We start from the raw sequence: 21,086 nt of genomic DNA, 5'->3' as shown, positions 1-21,086 counted from the left end.
CTACCCTTCGTTATTTACTGTACCTGCTAATACACATCGGTACAACGAATAACGCATTAGACCAACATGGGGCCGCTAAAGATCGGTTTGTTTATAACAGGAAACTAGCCGACGCTTTCTATCGACGTTGGTCGTCCCATGAAAGACGTGGTGGGCAGTATCTGTTTGGCTGATTCCAGCTACAAGTTGCAAAAATAAAATTCCAAATATCTGCCGAAACGCCAGAGAAAATGCGCTTACGGTTCTTAGAAGAGACTCACCGTATGGTTGCCTGAGAATGGACGTGCGTACCAGCCAGATATTCACCTAGTGGTATGTGGGAAACCGCCTAAGAACAACATTCAGGCTGCCCGGTTCACCAGACCTCGTTATTAATTCGCGAGGCGGATTCAATGGGGGAGGGGGCGCTATCAGCGCAGGTCGCACATTGTTCTAGATGCACTTAGGAAGTAATTCGTGTATATTAAAGTACATGTACTTAAAAAAACTAGTATGTACTATTATTTTAGGTTTTGTTCTCTTTTGCCTTTCATTTTTCTTCTCTTTTAGAAATAACAACATTATTTGTCTGAACGAGTAAGCTGCCGAAATGTCGCACGAGTACTAGTCAGTGAAAACTGCATTTGCGGTGATTCTGAAAGAAGAATATCACTGTGTCTCGTGCTAGTGAGGGCATTCAGGACAGACACGTTTTCTAATCTTACAACTACTGTTTACAGAAAATCATTGATATTTGTAGCAGAAAAATACAGCGCGTGTTCGTTTTCTTCCTCTACATCACTACAGAAGTACCACTCTTAGGGAATAATTGCACAGAAGGAGACAGAGTCCACGTTAAAAGTGAATTCTTAAGTTTCTTTTAAGTCACTTAATCTGCGTTTGTCCGATTGTAAGGTTTTGCGCTAAAGAAGGTCCTGTTTTGCAGCAGCAACAAGTGTAAGGAATCGCAACTTGCTTTTCTTTTAACTTATAGAGATTATGAAGTAAAACCAAGCGACATGCTCCATAAAAAAGTATTCTTTGCCATCACAACTATAGATTAAAAAGTCATATCGTGACATGTGTAGTCCAAGATCTAGATTTTTAAAAAAAGGGTGAATTCGGTGGAGACGGAGCAGATATACGAATTGAACCAAGATTGGTGGAAAGTGGAGAGGGGATGGGGATTGCCAATGTCGTTTTCGAAGGAGTGTTCTCCGACATCCTCATTAGCTAATTAAGAGAAACAACCTGAATCTAGTGTTGTGAGTACTGTGCCACCTCATTTACAGTGTTTCAGGTTTATCTCATCTATGAATGTTTGCTTGTAATATGACGCGCTGTAAATTATTTTCGCCATGTATCTCCCACCTGTACGTTTCTTATAACGATAAATTGCGACCAGAGGAAATTTGTATTTTGAGTTTCTAGCTAAAGCATTGTGTCACATTTTTCAAACATGTTTGAAATTAGAATCGAACGGTTTAGCAGTGTGGCTAAGAAAATGGACTCCTATGAGGAACGTGCTCGTCTCAAATCATCTTCTGCCGATACTGATTTAGTTTTTCACTAGATTTTCCTAAACTAGTACAGGTTAATGTCGGGACAGTCACTTCTAAGGTCTAGTTTTCTCCAGTTCACCTTCTCACCGTCGTTAAAGACCTCAACGTCGACAACACGCTTAACTCTGACTTTTCTTCCCCACATTTCGAAATTAAATAATCTAATAAAAGAGGCACATTTCACTACACTGCTTCTACGTCTGCATTCAGAGACTGCAAATCAATGTGTACTTTATGGAACTACATCACACTTTAGAACACGAGTGAAAGGACGCCCACGCGGGGCGGTAAGGGAGGGACCGCGCCCCTCCCCCAATCCCCACCCCACCCTCGCTCTCAGGGAAAGGAAAAATTATAGTCCAGTCAGGCGTTTTTCTTTCAAGAAGATGATTTAAAAGCCGATATTATGCAGATTTTTAATAGGGTCGGAAACTGGACTTTTTTATGGCTACTTACAAGTCGCCATTCGTCTTCAAAAATATTAAAAATACTCCTTACTCCCAGGTCTAGCCCCCCCCACGCCTTACAAATTATCATATGGGCGCCCTTGCACGAGTGCAGTATGTAGTGTTAGATTAATCATGACAAGATTCTTGTAAAACTGGGACAATATTGTTTGATACTGTATTGTTCTCTGTCAATGAAAGGAATTCTTTCTGTAAGTTCAAGTGTCATCTGCGGAGGATGTTTGATGAAGTACCTAACGATGCAAGTATTTAAGGATATTCAGAACTCTCAAGTGGAGTAGGGACGCCATAATAGAACCATACGTTAAGGACATTGTTTGTAACCTCGATCTGGTGGGTGTATCCGATACGTGCGCTTCATTCATTATTATAATAACGCAGACAGCATCAAGGAAAATATTTCCACTGACAACTTTGAGTATAATTTTCACAAAGTAACTTGAATTTAAGTTCAGTAACGCGTGTACAAGCTTTACTGTGTAATTCGCTGTGAAAACTGCAATAGCAAAAAGTCCTTTCTCAATTATCGCTGTATTACCACGCCGTCTTAAAATTAGCCAAGTCATCGTGAAGTCAAGCATATCGATAAACCAAAAGTGCGGATTATTAATCACTGTATCTTTTAAGAGCTGTCGTCTCCAACGTCTCGCTAGTTACTGCCCACTGAAAGCAATTAATAACAGGCGAAAGTGTTTGTCGCCATAAATTTCATAGTAAACAACTTTTTCCATTGGGAAGTTTATAAACCGTGCTTGCGTTAATCATTAGTAGAATAGGATGATCAGTCGAAAATAAGCTATCAGAATAGCAGTATTGAAGCTGAGTAGATAGTACTCGTAATTACCTGTACCTCGCGCGGAACAACACCAGGCGAACGCCAAATCTGGATACACACGTCCTTCACCGCTTTCTCTGGCCTAGTGTTACGAGGTCGGAGGACGATTAACTCGGACCGATGGCAGCGCTGCATGGCGGCAGGACGAGAAACTTCAGCTGACTCATCTGTGTCCTCGCCGGAGGTAGCAAACTTTGATACGGCTCCAGAGTGAGATTTTCACTCTGCAGCGGAGTGTGCGCTGATGTGATACGGCTATACTACAAGAGTAAGTAGTTTGAGTCACGCCTCGGGCACTTTGGCGTTTAGCAACTACTCGGACAGACTGAAGAGGACTTTTACACTATAAGTGTGTCACGATCTTTTGGAAGCGCTGTTCCTTGACGTCCCCAAGGTGTTTGACATAGGGTGACACAGTGGTTTGCAAGTATCCCTGGGGAATGGATCCTGATGCCACACATACGTCCACCTCAGTACAACCCAAGCCCATATTTAGGATTCATACAGCCTACTATTGAACATGTGGTGTTGGCCCTACTTGGAGACTTTTTATGAAAACGACCTGCAAAAAATTACATTGTACAGCAGTTTCAGAATCTAAAGCCTGTAATGCAGTCTTTAAGTTTTGTTCCTTAATTCTATAAAATTTTACTATGCAGTCTATGGTTTAATAAGTTGATAGGATGGGGAAAAAAACAGAAGAACTGAAATCATTTAACATGTTCAACACGATCTATTAACACCTACAAAAAAATTCGAGATTAACGCAAAAATCAGTATTTCGCATTTACTAAAACTGTACTGCAACCATAAGCAAATATCTTTATCAGGTTTATTAATAATAAGAAAAGAAATGTATCAACCAAGCAGATTTTTCCTATATTCCATTCAAATACAATACTTAAGTAGTCAGCCTTAAAATGAAAGTTTTAAATAATATTTTTAGCTAGTTAGTTTGCACCTATACTTCATACTAACAGTATCTTCATATCTTAATCGTCTTAAAATATCATTTTGTGGCATTACCTCCCGCCTTGTAATGAGAAGACTACTGTATAGATTTCTCAGAGATGCAACATTAACGCCTGGGTTCCCGGGTTCGATTCCCGACGGGGTCAGGGATTTTCTCTGCCTCGTGATGACTGGTGTTGTGTGATGTCCTTAGGTTGGTTAGGTTTAAGTAGTTCTAAGTTCTAGGGGACTGATGACCATAGATGTTAAGTCCCATAGTGCTCAGAGCCATTTTGAACCATGCAACATTAATTTAGCAATATGCAACTTATGGAGCTCAGTACACTATAACAGCTGTGACATGGTAGTTAGCAACATTGACAATGGACAGTTTTTACGTAATTAGCATGATGCAGTGAAGCTATAGAAGTTTCGATGGTTTTAATTAACAGGTTACCTTACTCTTCTTTCTTTCTTTGTTTGGGTCATCTAAGGACCACGCACCAATTTCAGTGCTTCCTTCTCTGTTGTTCTTTCTTTTACCTCCAGTATTCTTTCATCTTTTCACTATGTATCCTTTTTCTTTCCTCAGATCGTTTTGACCCTGTCTTCTCCTCCCTCTTGCCTTGGAATCCTTCCATTTTTAACACTTTTCTCTTGAAACTCTCTCTTTGTCTTGCATCTTTTTCGCTTATGTTGTTTCTTTCCAAATCTTTCCTACCTTCTTGAATCCAGACTGTTGTTGATTTCTTACCCCAAAGACATTTAAAAATCTGTTTGGTTAATCTGTTGCTGTTCATTCTGTATAAGTGTCCAAAAACTAGCAGTCACCTCTTCTGTAGTGTTTCATTTATGTTTTCTGTGTTGCGATAAACTTCTTCATTGCTTCTTAATTTCCATACCTCTGTATTTTTTGGTGGTCCAAGTATTTTTCGAATGATTTTTCTTTCTAGGACTTCAAGTTTGTGTAATTTGTAGTTCAGTACTGAACATTCACTTGCAAAAATACATTCTGCTTTTACTTCTGTGTTTTAGTGCTGTATCTTCAAATTTTTAGACAGACACCTTTTGTTGTAGACATTCCTAGTTATTCCATAAGCTCTCTCCATTTTATGTACTCTTTCTTCTATAGCGAATTTTTAAGCCATTTTCTTGGATAATTTCTCCCAAATATTTAAATTTATTTACCCTCTTTATCTGACCAATCTCTGTTGCTAGGGATTCTGGAGAATTTTTTATATTTGTCATAAATTTTGTTTTTTCCTACAGATATTCTCTTAAACCTGCTTTTTTGGCTATTTCTTCTAAGAGATTGATTTGTATTCCAGCATTTGTTAAGTTTTCAGAAAGAATGCCAAAATCATCTGCAAATGCTAAACAGTGAATTTCAGTTCCTTTGTTTTTAGTTCCCAGTCTGATTAGTGATAGATTCTCTCCTTTTAGTTTTTGTTTCCATTCTGTTACTATTTTCTCTAGTATGCAGTTAAAGAGGAGTGGAGACAGGCCATCACCTTGCCTTATCCCTGTTTTATGTTGAATGCCCTCGATATTTCACCCTGAAACTTTACTTTTCATTTGATATCTGTGAGCATTTCACGAATAAGGTTTGCTAATTTAGATTTGATGCTAAATTCTCTGATCACTCTATCTAGTGTTTCCCTATCAACTGAGTCAAATGCCTATTTCAAATCTATAAATGTTACAACTATATCTGTGGAGTTTGTAAGTCTGTGACGAAATATGGACTTTAGATTGAAAATCTGTTCTGAGCAAGAGGTGTCCTTTCTAAATCCATTCTGATACTCTCCCAATTAGCTATCAAGTGTTGCTTCTACCTTGTTTAGTAGTACTGTTGAAAATATTTTATAACCCACTGGCAACAAAGATATACCTCTGTAGTTATTTACATTTTGCTTATCACCTTTCTTGTGTAAGGGATGGATGAGAGCCACTTTCCAGTCTTCTGGTATGTTTTCAGTTTCCCATATTTCTTGAAACATGAGATAAAGGTTAGTTATAATTTTTGCTTGAGACCATTTAATAAGTTCAGCTGTAATTGAGTCTTCTCCATTGGCTTTGTTGCTTTTCAGGGTACTTATTGCTTTTTTAACTTTTTCAGCTGTAGGTGGTGGATCTGCTTCTGTATTTTCATGGAGATCTGGAAATTCTAGCTTACATTTTGGATCTCCACATTTCAATAATTTTTCTAAGTACTTTCTTAGTATTTCACAATTCTGGCTGTTGCTTAGGCCTACTTTACCATTTTCATCTGTGAAGCAAATACTTGGAGCTTGGTAGCTCTTTAGATGACTTTTAAACATCTAATAGAAATTCCAAGAGCTAATTTTTACAAAGTTGTTTTGTATGTCAAGGAGTTGTGATTTCTCAAAAGATCTTTTAGCACTCTTTATTATTCTTGCTGTATCTTACCTTTGCATTCTAAATGCATTAAGGTGTTCAGGCTTCCCAGAACATTTCTGTTTCTTCCACTGCTTTGTTCTTTCTGTAACTGCTACTTCACAGATTTCATTCCACCAGACTTTCTTCTTCATTTTTTTATTCCAAATACATCTTTTGCTGCACTGTTGATTTCTTTCGATATTTCTTCCCATTTCCTTGATTTAGTTCCTTTAATTTCTTCCTGAAAAAATTTTACTGCCTCTTTGGTGATGTTGAGCCTGTCTGTATTATATTTAATTAATTTTTGCTGTTTCTTTTGGTTTTTATTGGGGAGAAGTTTCAGTTTAATCTTAGTCAGGTAATGATCAGAATCAAATTCCCTGTTTCTTGCTACTTTTACACTCATGATTTCTTTAAAATTGCATTTATAAACAGCCACGTGATCTAACTGGAACGTCTATCTTCGATTTTTTTCTCAATAGTGTGCATTGTATCAAGCCAATGAGCAGGCTGGCAGCGTCATTGTTCGAAAATGGTAACCGCTCAGACCCATGTAACTCTCACTATAAAGTGTCACGTACAGCAGGAAAATGATTGGATAAGGTATCTCGGAGGGTTCTAGCTCTTAATCGAAAAGCAACTAATGAAAGGACACCAACAGTGTTCAGTCGTTCTTCTCCAAATAATCCGCCACCAACCTGGGCTGTTTTCCTCTGAAACATATATAAATCACAAAGTAAATTGAATAAACGATAAGGAGACAGGTAGTGGTTCAGATTAATGATGGACTCAACAAAATATAAAGACATAAGTAATATTTATCCAGCGAACAGTCAAGAGGTTACCTAACGTACATTTGCTCAACTTGAACTTCCACGACCAAGAGATAAGTTAACAAGAATATGACAAATCAACAGAACTCTTTCACATTTTTCAGAAGCTTCACATTTACCACCTATTCAGTTTTTGGAAGTACCTATGTGTCAAATATGTTCTTTTGATCTTTGGTGAATATTGTCTTTCATTGTATGGTTTTTTATAAATGAAATTATTTTCTCTTTTTACAAATCACCACATTATAAGCTAGATGAGGGGAAACCAGAGACATAAAGAAATAAGAAATATTTTATCACCCCTTTGATTGTTTGGAATCATCACGTTAACAGTATATACTACAAGCATTCATCTGCAGTGGCAGGAAGTTGCGTTTCAACATAACATATTCAGATTAGCTTTTAGTAAACAATCATACAGTGTAAGATAACAAATAAGAAGAATATTTCATAGCTGTTTCCCTAAAAAATCTTTATAAGCAAGGTAAATCATCGAAAGATGATCTGGATAAGCACGCATATGAAAATACGCTGATGGTAACAAAATTAATTTGACTTCACAGAGTGCATGAGAACTTAATGGTTATCTGGTATTCGCGGCGCCTTTAGTGCGTTAAGCTTCCTCTTCTTCCTCATTTGGGTACAGCTCGCATACGCAGTTATTGCATTTTTTTAGGAGTAGATACACCATAACATATTTGTGAGATACATTTACGTCTAAAGTTTCATCTAAATTTACAGATTTTGAGCACATTCAACTATGTACATAAATAATGTTTCTATACATGAAGAGTCCAAAATTTTTCTTCTCTTGGATATATAAATTTATTGATAAAGTCATTACATTTTTGGTTTGCATTATTTACATTTTCATGTGAAAGTCTAGCTGTTGAGAAAAAATTTTTACAGCAGGCAGCTACATTCTGCGGTGACGAGAGGCTGATGCAGGTGTCCGGGGATGTCATGCGACGACAGATCAACGACTCCACTGGTTCCTAACAATCACCTAAGTGTTCATCACTGACAACTAGTAAATGTCACTGTAACGGCTTGCGAGCTGTATTCGATGCGTTTGCACACAACTTAGAGTGCTAGACGCATGGCGACCATAGTCTTTGTAGCGGTATTATTGATGCCTGCCATTTGAGGCAAGAGGTCAGTCTGAATCCGCAACTTGCACCAATATCATGTATTTTTTTGAGTGGAAGTGTTTATCATCAACTGCTGGATGTACAGAAGACGAAAAGTGTCTTTGGACTCATCACTCCATTTCAAATCTCTATCAGATCATCAGAGGTGAGTACACCGGCACTGTGCATTATCAAATGTTTATCAGATGTCTGCTTGCCTGCATCATGTAGCACCTCCATGCATACGAGCATCCCACATACCAATCATCAGTTCAAACTTAGCTGAAAGAGGACACTGTTCATACACAAATCCAACCTTAATAACTTCATGTAGAACCTTATACAAAGTCTCATTCTTTTGCTGTCCCATCTGCATAAACAAAATCAGAGGCAACTGCTGCAGTCCCAGAGTTATCTCAGTGTCAGGAAAACACCTTCTACATTTTATTGGTCCTAGTTTGGATGAAAAGATATATAGAAGAAATCGGCTTTTGGCGAAATCTAACTAGTTTCAAACTATCAGAACGGTGTAAATATGGTGCCCGTCGAGACATTGGGTGTTGTGAAAACTCCACAATATTTCATCAGCGCAAGTGACTGACATCTTCAGGTGCATCGAACACACTGCTCAGGCTGTGATTTTTTTTTCTTTATAGTGATTTCATTCCCCTGCCCCACATGGGCAGGGGAGGGCTGTCAGCGGCACAGTCCGCCTCTCTTCAGCCGAGTGATATGACAACTAAGACAAGAATAAAATGTTACATGTAAGGTGTGACGGGAAGTCTCCTATTTATGACAGTCACAGACGAAACTGCGCAGGCATGAGCGTGTCAAATTTCGGCGACCAACATCGCAGATATGCAGATCGGTAGCGAGTTGGACAGGTACGCCATCTGTCGGACGATGAGCGCATACGCGGAGGCTGTCTGCCAGTCGCACTGTGCGCTGCCGTCGGCCACCCTAGCGCCACGTGTTGTGAGCCACCTGCTGGAAAACGAATCCGTACTGCTGCGTGCCCGTCCTCGCCATTGCCAACCACATATCTATGTCGCCACCGCAGCGTCATCCTCGTACATACAACAGTTCTTTTTTGTGTTCGGTGTGATTTTAACATGGCCAGCGCTGGATCCCATACCATGCTGAGTTAGTATCCCGTGTCCCTGTTAACGCAAATTAGTTGCGTTGCGAATTTCCACTGCTTCTTTAACAATGCTGTCCCTGTACGAAGATGTCGACGACAGAATTTCGGTGGTTTTTTTTTTTTTTTATTCTGTATAATGTCCTGTACTGAGGCAACAGCCGGCCACTGCAGATTTGTCTGGCTGGTTCAGATGTGTGTGTCGTCGATATTCGACACATTTATCCTCCACGGTGCGAGAAGTTTGTCCCTTGTATGACATCCCGTAGCTACAGGGAATATTATAGACATCAGCCTAAAAGAGCAGGCAGGCGGAAGACGCATTTAATTTTTTGTTTTTCCAATAATCTCCCTATTTTCGAAGAAACACCGCCGACATATGGCAAAACGACCATTCCTCTCTGTTCATCATTTTGATCCAGTTCCTCGCTTTCTTTAGCATGCGCCGGATGTAAGACACGGCGAATCTCCCATTCAGGATATCCATTCTCTAAAAATATGGTACTGAGGTGGCGCAGCTCATCAGGCAAGCTTCCGATAGGGCTCGTGCTCTGTGGACCAACGTTCTAAGCACGCCACTTCTTTGTGCAAGATGGTGACAGCTGGTGGCGCGTAAATACAAGTCCTTGTGCGTAGCTTTACGCTACACAGTGTGACCCAAGATACCATCCTCTTTTCTCTGCACCAACACGTCCAGGAACTGGAGCTCGCTATTTTTCTCCATCTCCATCGGGAACTTGATATTTGAATGAAGAGAGTTTAGGTGTTGCAAAAATGAATCAATCGACACAGTGCCGTGGGGCCAGATGACAAAGGTGTCATCCGCATATCGCCAAAAGCACGTAGATTTTAACTGAGCTGACTGGAGTGCTCGCTCCTCGAAATCTTCCACAAGAAGACTGGCCACAATGGATGACATGGGACTGACTACCCATTGGGACACCGTCAGTCTGTTCAAAGTATTGGTCATTGAATAAAAAGTAAATCGGGGTGAGCACATGCTTAAACAAATCAACAAATTCCCCTTCCAGCTTCTCGCCAATGAGCAACAGTGATTCCTGCAATGGCACTCTAGTGAAAAGTGAAACCACATCGAAACTAACGAAAATACCTGATGGTGCAAGTCGCAAGTTCTAAAGTCGACGGACAAAATCTTCTGAGTTGCGAATGTCGTGCTGACATTTTTCCACTAAAGGGCACAATTGCGCTACTAGATGTTTAGCCAGGTTTGTATGTTGGGGCACCAACATTGCTAAGTCTTGATCGAAGAGGCACAGTATCCTTGTGAATCTTAGGCAGTCCGTATAGTCTTGAAGGAACAGGTGCCTGTGTACGGAGTCTCTTGGCCACAACCTCAGAGACTGTGATCTTCTTGAGAAGTTCGAAAGTTCTCGTTGTCTGTTGGTAGTGAGGTCTTTGTTTAGAAGGCGATATGCACAGTCGTCCAGGGATCGAAACACTGGCTTCTCTGCAGCTGAGATTTTATTGTTGGGCGCTGGCACACGTGTCACAGCACGGCAAGTCTCCCGTCTGACATCTTTGACAGTGTCCCTCGCCAGTTGAAAGATATCCGGAGGAGGTGGTGTCGGCGCAAACTTCAACCCCTTGTCCCAAGCCGAATCCGCCACGTCAGACAGAGATATGTCCATGAGGTAGTACACGGTCTTACTATGGAGTTTGTCATCTAACTTTTTTCCTTGTGGAAAACGGTCCCTGAAGCGAGGCAGTTTCTCAATCTAAAAGGCTCTGTCATGTTGTCGCTTCCAGTCAGAGAACACCCACTTGGCGCTGTCAGCCACGCCCAAGAATCTTCTGAGAGTCGCGACGAAATCTTCAGATGAGGGACCAGTAGATCTCTTGGTACGAAGTCCAGTTCCCGCAGTTGTTGTTGTTGTTGTGGTCTTCAGTCCTGAGACTGGTTTGATGCAGCTCTCCATGCTACTCTATCCTGTGCAAGCTTCTTCATCTCCCAGTACCTACTGCAACCTACATCCTTCTGAATCTGCTTAGTGTATTGATCTCTTGGTCTCCCTCTATGATTTTTACCCTCCACGCTGCCCTCCAATGCTAAATTTGTGATCCCTTGATGCCTCAAAACATGTCCTACCAACCGATCCCTTCTTCTAGTCAAGTTGTGCCACAAACTTCTCTTCTCCCCAATCCTATTCAATACCTCCTCATTAGTTACGTAATCTACCCACCTTATCTTCAGCATTCTTCTGTAGCACCACATTTCGAAAGCTTCTATTCTCTTCTTGTCCAGACTGGTTATCGTCCATGTTTCACTTCCATACATGGTTACACTCCATACAAATACTTTCAGAAACGACTTCCTGACACTTAAATCTATACTCGATGTTAACAAATTTCTCTTCTTCAGAAACGATTTCATTGCCATTGCCAGTCTACATTTTATATCCTCTCTACTTCGACCATCATCAGTTATTTTACTCCCTAAATAGCAAAACTCCTTTACTACTTTAAGTGTCTCATTTCCTAATCTAATCCCCTCAACATCACCCGATTTAATTTGACTACATTCCATTATCCTCGTTTTGCTTTTGTTGATGTTCATCTTATTTCCTCCTTTCAAGACACTGTCCATTCCGTTCAACTGCTCTTCCAAGTCCTTTGCTGTCTCTGACAGAATTACAATGTCATCGGCGAACCTCAAAGTTTTTATTTCTTCTCCATGAATTTTAATACCTACTCCGAATTTTTCTTTTGTTTCCTTTACTGCTTGCTCAATATCCAGATTGAATAACATCAGGGAGAGGCTACAACCCTGTCTCACTCCTTTCCCAACCACTGCTTCCCTTTCATGTCCCTCGACTCTTATAACTGCCATCTGGTTTCTGTACAAATTGTAAATAGCCTTTCGCTCCCTGTATTTTACCCCTGCCACCTTCAGAATTTGAAAGAGAGTATTCCAGTTAACGTTGTCAAAAGCTTTCTCTAAGTCTACAAATGCTAGAAACGTAGGTTTGCCTTTTCTTAATCTTTCTTCTAAGATAAGTCGTAAGGTTAGTATTGCCTCACGTGTTCCAACATTTCTACGGAATCCAAACTGATCTTCCCCGAGGTCCGCTTCTACCAGTTTTTCCATTCGTCTGTAAAGAATTCGCGTTAGTATTTTGCAGCTGTGACTTATTAAACTGATAGTTCGGTAATTTTCACATCTGTCAACACCTGCTTTCTTTGGTATTGGAATTATTATATTCTTCTTGAAGTCTGTGGGTATTTCGCCTGTCTCATACATCTTGCTCACCAGATGGTAGAGTTTTGTCATGACTGGCTCTCCCAAGGCCATCAGTAGTTCTAATGGAATGTTGTCTACTCCGGGGGCCTTGTTTCGACTCAGGTCTTTCAGTGCTCTGTCAAACTCTTCACGCAGTATCTTATCTCCCATTTCATCTTCATCTACATTTTCTTCCATTTCTATAATATTGTCCTCAAGAACATTTCCCTTGTATAAACCCTCTATATACTCCTTCCACCTTTCTGCTTTCCCTTCTTTGCTTAGAACTGGGTTGCCATCTGAGCTCTTGATATTCATACAAGTGGTTCTCTTCTCTCCAAAGGTCTCTTTAATTTTCCTGTAGGCAGTATCTATCTTACCCTAGTGAGACAAGCCTCTACATCCTTACATTTGTCCTCTAGCCATCCCTGCTTACACATGAACCATGGACCTTGCCGTTGGTGGGGAGGCTTGCGTGCTTCAGCGATACAGATGGCCGTACCGTAGGTGCAACCACAACGGAGGGGTATCTGTTGAGAGGCCAGACAAACATGTGGTTCCTGAAGAGGGGCAGCAGCCTTTTCAGTAGTTGCAGGGGCAACAGTCTGGATGATTGACTGATCTGGCCTTGTAGCATTAACCAAAACGGCCTTGCTGTGCTGGTACTGCGAACGGCTAAAAGCAAGGGGAAACTACAGCCGTAATTTTTCCCGAGGACATGCAGCTTACTGTATGATTCAAAGATGATGGCGTCCTCTTGGGTAAAATATTCCGGAGGTAAAATAGTCCCCCATTCGGATCTCCGGGCGGGGACTACTCAAGAGGATGTCGTTATCAGGAGAAAGAAAACTGGCATTCTACGGATCGGAGTGTGGAATGTCAGATCCCTTAATCGGGCAGGTAGGTTAGAAAATTTAAAAAGGGAAATGGATAAGTTGAAGTTAGATATAGTGGGAATTAGTGAAGTTCGGTGGCAGGAGGAACAAGACTTTTGGTCAGGTGATTACAGGGTTATAAATACAAAATCAAATAGGGGTAATGCAGGAGTAGGTTTAATAATGAATAAAAAAATAGGAGTGCGGGTTAGCTACTACAAACAGCATAGTGAACGCATTATTGTGGCCAAGATAGACACAAAGCCCATGCCTACTACAGTAGTACAAGTTTATATGCCAACTAGCTCTGCAGATTATGAAGAACTTGATGAAATGTATGACGAGATAAAAGAAATTATTCAGGTAGTGAAGGGAGACGAAAATTTAATAGTCATGGGTGACTGGAATTCGTCAGTAGGAAAAGGGAGAGAAGGAAACATAGTAGGTGAATATGGATTGGGGGGAAGAAATGAAAGAGGAAGCCGCCTTGTAGAATTTTGCACAGAGCATAACTTAATCATAGCTAATTCTTGGTTCAAGAATCATAAAAGAAGGTTGTATACCTGGAAGAATCCTGGAGATACTAATAGATATCAGATAGATTATATAATGGTAAGACAGAGATTTAGGAACCAGGTTTTAAATTGTAAGACATTTCCAGGGGCAGATGTGGATTCTGACCACAATCTATTGGTTATGAACTGCAGATTGAAACTGAAGAAACTGCAAAAAGGTGGGAATTTAAGGAGATGGGACCTGGATAAACTGAAAGAACCAGAGGTTGTAGAGAGTTTCAGGGAGAGCATAAGGGATCAATTGACAGGAATGGGGGAAAGAAATACAGTAGAAGAAGAATGGGTAGCTCTGAGGGATGAAGTAGTGAAGGCAGCAGATGATCAAGTAGGTAAAAAGACGAGGGCTAATAGAAATCCTTGGGTAACAGAAGAAATATTGAATTTAATTGATGAAAGGAGAAAATATAAAAATGCAGTAAATGAAGCAGGCAAAAGGGAATACAAACGTCTCAAAAATGAGATCGACAGAAAGTGCAGAGTGTGGCGAATACTCACTTTACCAGGGCGTGGACAGCTCCATTTTTAATTCTGTTCGCATTTACAGAGTTCGAGGAAGCAGTGAAAATTGGCAGCTCGACTAATTTGCTTAACAGCCTGCTTCTTCAGCCTGAAGAAGCAGAGAACACCACGGGTGTTGGTTTTTCTACCGTATGTCGGTGGCGTGTCTTTTAAGATGGGCAGAATTTTCAAGAAATACCGGATTAAATGTGTTTTCCGGCCTCCAGCACGAGTGCATTCAATGCTAGGCTCTGTTAAAGACAACCTCGGTCTGAGGAGACCAGGAATATATAAAATCCCGTGCCACTGTGGGAAGTCTTTATTGGCCAGACGTGTCGTACAGTTAAAAGACAGATGCGACCAACATAAATGTCACACGAGGTTGGGTCAGTCAGAGAAACCTGCGGTTGCTGAACACTGCCTTGACACGGGACGCGGCATGAACTATGAAGAAACCAAGATCCTCTCGTATGCTTCCACATACTGGGACTCAATCATCAAAGAGGCGGTCGAAATACGTATAAGCAGTGACCTTATAAACAGAGACACGTGGTTTCACATGAGCAAAGCCTGGGAGCCAGTATTGGCGGCACTAAGGAATCGTCAGCCGCAGATTAGCAACTGTACCGAGTCAACGCAGAAGGGAAACAGCGCAGATGCTTAAATCACGCGCCAACACCTCGCGCGCGCGAACGGTGTCCGTCGCTCCCGGACGCATTTCCCGCGCCGCGACGCTCTTCCGCAGACCGCGACCCGTTTTCTCCAGTAGAGGGCTCTGGTATTCGACGCAGTCTACGATTGGTCTTCGATGACGTTATGCCCCCGCTGGCACCTGCGGTGTTCTAGAAAGCCAACATATAAATTGGCGACCTTCTCAGTGACGCGACAGTAGCACCTGAAGATGGCGGGCAGTTGTCTCGCTGAAATATTGTGCGGTTTTTACAGTATTATCCAGCTTAATTCTCGGGAACCTATCAAGCAAATAAGTGACTGTTTAAATATCTTTTCATTGACTCTGATATTTTGTACAGGATGATCTTGTCACATCTGATGGATTACATCAACACTCACACAGTACTTTTCTTTAATTTCTCCATAATCTATTTGGATTCGATGGACTACACTTTGCCAACACCTCAGCCAATATGTGTCTTACTTTCTCTATGCCAACTCCCAATGGTTATCACGTTCCAGTTATCGTAATTGCTGACATGCTTCTTTGTACAATTCATACACATATCCATCGCTCTTTTTAAATGTGTGAAACATTTTTTTCCATGAATATCATCTACTAGCATTCAGTGACAGAAGCATCAAGCAATTTTTTGAATTCACAGTGCACACTTGTACCTATCCAACAGTTCTGATGCTTCATTCATGACTTTCTGTTGGAGTTCCTTGTTTTCTTCATTGAAAGATTCGTCTTGTTGCATTCCATATATAATTGATGGTACACTGACATATGGCAACATTCTTGCAAATGGATCACATTGACAAAATTGTAAAAATTCACACATATTTCGCTGCCTAACCTCTCTGCAGTTTTTCTTGTAAAATATACTCATTCACCTTTTTCTAAATGCACTTCCAAAGGAAGAACTGCTGGTTCTCTGTTATGTATTGGGAAACTCAATATTTGGTAAGCCATTTCATTACAGTTTATATATTTTACAATTTTGGTAAACATTTTTGGAATACAGTGATCAATAGATTATTATATTTTCATTAAAGTTCAGTCTTGATCACACCATTTATGTTTCAATGATATAGGTAACCGGTTTCGGTCATTTTTACATAACCATCATCAGACCCATGGCTCCCTCAGGATGGTAGGCGGAGCTCTTCCCAGATGCTACGAAGTCAACTGGATCAGTTGACTTCGTAGCATCTGGGAAGAGCTCCGCCTACCATCCTGAGGGAGCCATGGGTCTGATGATGGTTATGTAAAAATGACCGAAACCGGTTACCTATATCATTGAAACATAAATGGTGTGATCAAGACTGAACTTTAGTCAAAATATTATATATTTTAAATATCTACCCATTTGGTACTGAAGTATTTCATCTTTTCTATGATGTTCCCTGTTTTCTCTGGTTGTTGCGAATATAGCCTTATTAAGCATTTATCTTCCAAACAAATGAGTGACTGTTTAAACATCTTTTCATTGCCTCAGATATTTTTTACAGGATGAACTTTGTTAACATGTTTGCACATATACATAAATGAGTTCACTGACAGAGTTGCAGTACTCCATGTTTATGTGTGGTTGAAATATTTGTGAGAGAAGCAGATTGTAAGGTACCACCCACTGATTATCTTCTTCCATCTGTTGGTTACTCCACATTCGTATATGGCAGTGAAACTACCATTTTCTGGTTATTGATTTCTTTATCTAGACTGTCCATCTCTCCTATTTGTGTCTCATTTAAATATGGGCTTGAGTATCTCTTAGTACACATGACTTCACTGATATATGGTGAATTCATATCTAAATCTTGCGTGTGTGTACAATGAATCACATTATTATATTACATAAGTCTGTATACTCTTTAGGATTTCAAAATTCATCTCAAATTACTTGTTCAGTTTCATTTGGACAGTTTTTCTCATGCAGTGTAGGAAGGAGCAGAGGATACTCTTTAGGATTTCAAAATTCAGCTTGAATTACTTGTTCAGTTCCATTTGTAGGTTTTTTTTCATGTAGGGTAGGAGGGGAGATAGGTGTGCACTTAACACCTGTCTATTTTTTCCTTCTGGTTTTGTGGTTACAGGACATTGTACACCAAACACAATAGGATCATATTTTACATGACAGCATAAGTTCAAAATTGCTTGAATGATATATTAAAGTTATATTTAACAAAATGTTACAAATAAAGAAACTGGATCTTTGTCCCAGGAATGCGCTGAATGTGCTATTGTTATGGGGCAAAATTCCATGCAAAAAGAAATTATTAAAACTAAAACAGACTGAAGGAGAAGTACAGTGTTTGTCAAGTACTGCTATTATTAACTTGCGTAAAGTTTTACTATATCAAAATCATCACCATCATCATTGTCTCAGTCATCTTGATGGTATCAAACATCAAAACATTACACATATCATTAATTGAAATAAAAAGACATTGTATTATTATTATTATTAATAATAATAAGTGTTTTCTTGCTACACTTTTCTTCAGTTTACCTGGTACAGTTTGTATTCCTCTTTCCCCTTCATTATAGGCTCGATGAGTCGAAAAATTATATTTAGATTGCAAAGTTTCCAAGTTGCTGAACAAATTCTATTTGTGCTTTATTGAGCCCCATTATCTCCGGATACCAATTTCATCGATTTGCCTCGAGCTTAAATTATGACGAGCAATGAAGGAGAATTTCCATTCTTCTCCTGCCACTAAGTTTTCTATTTTATATGGGTTGTTTACGCCGTTACTTTCGGCAAACTGTTACATTGATTGTCACAAATGTTTAAACATAAGGCAATATAATATAAGTACAGACTGATACTGTGCTCTGTCAATTCAGCTTCCTCTGTCTCAGAATTCTCTCTTGAAATACTCCCCTGTTGCCATTCCATAACCTGCTTTAAGTCTTTTATATATTGTGGACTCATTACATCCAAGCCTTTTAGCTGCATTTCTAATCGAAGATCCATTTTCTGTTAGATTCTTAGCCTCCTCTAACGTTATAGAAGACACCGCCATGGAGGTCGTTGTTCTCTCGCAGTTTCTATAACACGAAGTTCAATTAGTCTTATTAATACTCAATGAGCCAATGTGAAATGGTGACCTATAAATTAAAGTCCAATAAATATGTTGAACAGATCTATGTGTTCAGCATTAAAACTGAAGAAAGAAAAGACGACTTCTTGTGGAGGAGGTACATACGTGGACATTTGTCCCAGCTAGTTCATAGGATCTTTGCCTCCTTGTTAAACTGACAGCTATGCTTAAAGCGTGAGTTAGGCTATGTACTTACCTGTGAGGTATTGATAATTCTTTGGGATTTTGTTACAGTTGACTGAAAAACATCAGTTACCTAGTAAATACTTAGCTCGAAAATTCCTAAAAACTAACTCATCCTATATCTTAAAAGCTTCAAAGCGCAAACCACTAACACAACCCACCTTACGCTTCCACCATAATAGTTCTCAAGTAAAGATGCAGGACTGTCACACTACACTCACAAGTAGGAAGAACACTAGATTCGGACCTTTGCCCCATGCACTCCTTTGCCCCCTTCTAACCTAACCGAATTAAATTGTGTAAATGAGGTAATTCTCGTTTCTGTCAGTTGATTGTGTACATCCAGCATCTACCGATTCCAAAAATTGATACTTTCTGATGACATTCACGAATCTCATTTGTTTCTGACGAAAAACTCGATTATTATGTTGTGTCTGTTCCTGAGAGCTTATCCACAAATCATATCTTCTTTAACCTTGACAATGCCGAATAGGAAGTGAATGTTGCGAATAAATCAAAACAATCATGTTTTTGTACATAGGTCTTAGCATCTTGTGTGTACTCATGCATGTGGACTTTCTACGTAAGTTGGTAGTCTTCCAATGTCGTCAACATTGCCAATATTGATAACTGCGTCTATCAAATGGATGTTCTGTAATGTGAGCAATTTCTTTTGATTCTGTCGTAAGAATATTATTAGTTCTGCCTCTTCAAAAAAATGGCTCTGAGCACTGTGGGACTTAACATCTGAGGTCATCAGTCCCTTAGAACTTCAAATTTAAAAGCCAACCATGTTCTCCTGTTATAAAAGTTAAGGACCTTGAGGTGCATCGTAAGAACTATGTGTTTCTGTGACAAGTTTTATTCCTTTTGGACCGACTGTCCACAGTTACAACAGCAATTTCATTGACTTGAGATGCACCGAATCTACGTTCATATTCTCCAACTGGTATTTTGTTCGTTCGAATAATAAGTTTATGCTCATCTACAACCATTTGACCCTGTGTTGTTTTGAAATGTGAATCAATTGATTGCGTTTATGCAAAATCCTCGTCAATGATTTCCTGTTTGCATCCACTTATAATAATTTATACAAGGACGGTCAGCTTTCATTTGTTCGTCACTATGAAATACACTTACAAAAGTTTACGAAATTAGTCTGGCAATGGTAACAATGATCCTACTGTATTGTAGACTTGTCCTTTAATCGAAAACAGGGGACTAAATTGATGTTCTTCACTGCTCATAGAAGTACCATCAGAATATGTCGCTTGAAACGAAGCATTGTACACTCTCATATTTTGTAGAAAATGTTTGAATTCCTGAGTTACTCGAGTCCTGTAATGAAATAATTCTGGTGAAGACATTTCCAGTGGTGCTAATAGAATTTTTTCCATTTAATATAAAACATTTCTGGTTTTTCTCTACTAAATTTCTTGGCACACTAGTTGCATTTCGTCAGTGATCAACATATGTGTGTTTCTTGTACTCTGTAGTGGGATAATAATGGAAAGCTTCATCTGCCAAACTGATACATATTCTCCTGCTTTATGCTTCTCATAAAATAACGTTTTCCTTATGCACTCTCACGAACTTCAGCCATTTTAACTTTACTTAGTTCATTTCATAATCGTTTCTTCAAAAGTTTCTCTTTGTCTCTTTGCTGAGTGTCTGACTCGATCCTCCTCTGTAATTTCATCTCATTGTTCACATGTTAAGTCTTCCCTCAATCTGTTCATTCCCTTCTGTCGTGAAGCTAAACGTCCTTGTCTCTCTACATTTATTTAATTTCTTCACTATTCTTTTTGTTTCCTTCTTTTGAATTCAGCATTGGCAAGGTCTCCCCTTCTTTTACGTTTCAGCATCCTGTTACAAGTTAATATTACTTAACACTCTAAAATCTCATTGAATACACTGTTCACTACTTAAGCAATTCTAATTGGTTTCCAAAAGCAAACTAACGCTTGCGTCTCGCCATCACTTCTATATACCCATTGGAATTAGAACTTATCCCCACCACAGTACACAGGAATATACGGGAACGTTCTCGAACATCTTGGAACATTCTAGCACATTCTCGAAAATTCTGGAAGATTCTATACCATTTTGCTGGAACATTTTAAAAGGTTTTGGAAGACTGTAACATTCTGGTCCTTCTCGGCCGCTTTGACTGTAGAATCTCAGCTGTTTCAGCGACTGCTCATAAGAAGTCCCTTGGGGGAATAATCTGTTTTGACATACCTATTTCAAACTCAACCTCTGCAGTTTCAAAACGAAACGCTTTTCGTGTATGAGCGATCGAGGTCTGTCATATCATATAACTCCCATTGGGCTGTGGGGTAGACAGCGGAGTTATAGCGCGACACACGGGAAAACCACACTCACATTATATACTGTACAATGAATCATTTTAATATTCGGACACTATGATATGTTAACCTTGTAGCATCATAACTTTATTCGTAACAAAACAAACAAAACATATAACCAAATATTATATTCCGTGATGTGTCTTGTAAATAATAGCATAAACTTTATTAAGATAAATAATTTTTATAATACTATTTAAATACAACTCGGTCCTATATTCACGTTAGTTTAATATTCAGACTCTTTGCAGAACTAATCATTTCAGGACA

At 39.6% G+C, this 21,086-nt stretch overlaps 1 protein-coding gene across 3 annotated transcripts in view; it reads right to left on the bottom strand.

Moving 5' to 3' along the window:
- Nucleotides 1-2,963, bottom strand: part of LOC126262663 (probable cytochrome P450 6a14) — a 103,463-nt gene extending 100,500 nt beyond the window's left edge. The window contains exon 1 of one of the 3 annotated variants that reach the window (XM_049959434.1): nucleotides 2,853-2,963. The gene's annotated coding sequence lies outside the window, so the exon portion shown is untranslated. The remainder of the gene's footprint in view (nucleotides 1-2,852) is intronic. The other 2 variants (XM_049959436.1, XM_049959433.1) reach the window with 2 other exon arrangements.
- Nucleotides 2,964-21,086: the final 18,123 nt, after the last annotated feature.

Source organism: Schistocerca nitens, chromosome 6 (assembly GCF_023898315.1).
Source record: "Schistocerca nitens isolate TAMUIC-IGC-003100 chromosome 6, iqSchNite1.1, whole genome shotgun sequence".
NCBI classification, from domain to species: Eukaryota; Metazoa; Arthropoda; class Insecta; order Orthoptera; family Acrididae; genus Schistocerca; species Schistocerca nitens.
The sequence above is the reverse complement of the archived record's forward strand: the minus strand, read 5'-3'. Positions and strand labels throughout refer to the sequence as shown.